The sequence below is a fragment of the Pan paniscus genome, chromosome 18 (assembly GCF_029289425.2).
Source record: "Pan paniscus chromosome 18, NHGRI_mPanPan1-v2.0_pri, whole genome shotgun sequence".
In the NCBI taxonomy this organism is placed as follows: Eukaryota; Metazoa; Chordata; class Mammalia; order Primates; family Hominidae; genus Pan; species Pan paniscus.
Window position 1 is genome coordinate 19,612,435 of NC_073267.2, and position 2,674 is coordinate 19,615,108.

The window sequence follows — 2,674 nt, forward strand, 5'->3', positions numbered from 1 at the left end:
TCCCAGCACTTTGGGAGGCTGAGGCAGGTGGATCTCCTGAGGTCAGGAGTTTGAGACCAGCCTGGCTAACATGGTGAAACCCTGTCTCTACTAAAAATACAAAAAATTAGCCAGGCGTGGTGGCATGCGTCTATAGTCCCAGCTACTTGGGAGGCTGAGGCAGGAGAATCGCTTGAACCTGGGAGGCGGCAGTTGCCGTGAGCCGAGATCACGCCACTGCACTCCAGCCTGGACGACAGAGCAAGACTGTCTCGAAAAAAAAAAAAAGAACTCTCGCTGTGTGGCCCACACTGGAGTGCAGCAGCAAGATCATGGCTCACTGCAGCCTCAATCTCCTGGATTTAAGTAATCTTCTTGCCTCACCCTCCTAAGTAGCTAGGACTACAGGCATGTCATTTTAAAACCCGAAAGCATTTGGATTTTCAAACATGTATCTGGCCTCAGTGGTTTCAGATGCAGCACTGCAGATCTGTAAGTAAATAATATGAGTAATATGTGACTATGGCAAACTCTGTGAATGCCAATCACTGAAGTGTGAGAAACAAGGGCTTAAAGAAGTTACCTAACTTTTAAAAAATAAAGCCGTTTTAGCAACTTTTTTTTTTTTTGCTTCCTCATCCTCTCTCAAACTTACTTCTTTTTTTTTTTTTTTTTTTTTTTGAAACGGAGTCTCGCTTCTGTCGCCCAGGCTGAGTGCAGTGGCACGATCTCGGCTCACTGCAAGCTCCACCTCCCCGTTTGATGCCCATTCTCCTGCCTCGGCCTCCCAAGTAGCTGGGACTACAGGCATCCGCCACCTTGCCCGGCTAATTTTTTGTATGTTTAGCAGAGATGGGATTTCACCGTGTTAGCCAGGATGGTCTCCATTTCCTGACCTCGTGATCCGCCCGCCTCGGCCTCCCAAAGTGCTGAGATTACAGGCGTGAGCCAATGCGCCCGGCCTTCTTTTTTAAAAAAATATGAAACATTTCACGAATTTGCGTGTCATCCCTTTGCCGGGGCCATGCTAATCTCTGTACCGCTCCAATTTTAGTTTATGTGCTGTTAAAGTGAGCACAAACTTCTTAATACTTTCATCTGAAGTAGGTATCTCAAAAGCTACCAAGAAGCCAGTAGGAGTATAGTCATTGCTTATTTCCATCAACTGCTAAATGTAAAATGATGTCTTGTATTAAATGATGTAATAACTCACTGCTCATCCTAAGTCACGCTTAGATTCCCCCAATTATTTTTCCCAGTGTTCTCAATTATACAATTTTCATACTTTTCAAAACACTTGTTACCAGGTGCAGTGGCTCATGCCTGTAATCCCAACACTTTGGAAGGCCAAGGTAGGTGGATAACTTGAGCTGAGGAATTGGAGACCAGCCTGGCTAACATGGTAAAACACCATTTCTAAAAAAAATACAAAAATTGGCCAGGCATGATGGTGCATGCCAGCGTATGCCTGTAATTCCAGCTACATGGGAGGCTGAGGTGGGAGAATCGCTTGAGCCCAGGAGTTCGAGGCTGCAGTGAGCCATGATCAAGCCGCTGCACTCTAGAGACCTGGGCAACAGAGTGAAACCCTGCCTTGAAAAAACAAACAAAAAAACCTCACAGCACTTTGGGAGGTGGAGGTGGGCAGATCACTTGAGGCCAGGAGTTCGAGACCGGCCTGGCCAACATGGTGAAACCCCATCTCTACAAAAAAATATGAAAAAAAATTAGCTGGGCATGGTGGTGCACACCTGTAATCCCAGCTACTCAGGAGGCTGAGGCAGAATCAGTTGAACCCAGGAGGAGATTGCGGTGAGCTGAGATGGGGCCACTGCACTCCAGCATGGGCGACAGAGCGAGACCCTATCTCACAAAAAGGAAAAAAGAAAAAAAAAAGAAACACGGGAAGATGAGAGGAAGAGAAAGAGGAAAATGCCATAAAGGAGTTACTATCTGAACAGGGCCAACAGAAAGGAAAGATGCTCCAATAGAAGTTAAGATGCTCCAATAGAAGTTAAGAGGGAGAAAGGTGATGTAGGGCTTCTAGGATAAGGGAATGGTTTACAAGGCAAAGAAGCATAAAGTTGCAAAGTGTCTTCCAGGCACAATCAGAAATCAGGTGTGAGCAGATACAACAACAGACGGGTAGAAAGAGGTGTAAAGTGCTACGCTAAGCAATAGGGACTTCACTATACACACAATGACAAAGGTAGTATATGATCCTGGAACATTAATTTTACACAAGGATTTGTGGGAGAGTTAGATTTAACTGGAATGTCATTTAAAACATTTGTATAGTAAAGCAAACAACTTTCAGAACTTTTTTTTTTTTTTGAGACAGGGTCTGATTCTGTCACCTAGGCTAGAGTGCAGTGGTGTGATCTTGGCTCACTGCAACCTCCGCTGCCCAGGTTAAAGCGATTCTCATGCCTGAGCCTCCCTAGCAGCTGGGACTACAGGCACACGCCACCATGCCTTGCTAATCTTTTTGTTATTTTTAGTAGAGATGGGGTTTCGCCATGTTGACCAGGCTGGTCTCAAACTCCTGACCTCAGGTGATCCGCTTGCCTCAGCCTCTGAAGTGCTGGGACTACAGGCATGAGCCACCGCGTCTGGCTAGAGATGGGGTTTCCCCATGTTGTCCAGGCTGGTCTTGAACTCCTGAGCTCAAGTGATCCATCCACTTCAGCCTTCC

General features: G+C 46.1%; 1 non-coding gene across 1 annotated transcript; it reads right to left on the reverse strand.

Moving 5' to 3' along the window:
* Nucleotides 1-953: 953 nt before the first annotated feature.
* Nucleotides 954-1,057, reverse strand: LOC117978234 (U6 spliceosomal RNA). Its single transcript, XR_004669143.1, has one exon. It is a non-coding gene; the product is annotated as a U6 spliceosomal RNA (small nuclear RNA).
* Nucleotides 1,058-2,674: the final 1,617 nt, after the last annotated feature.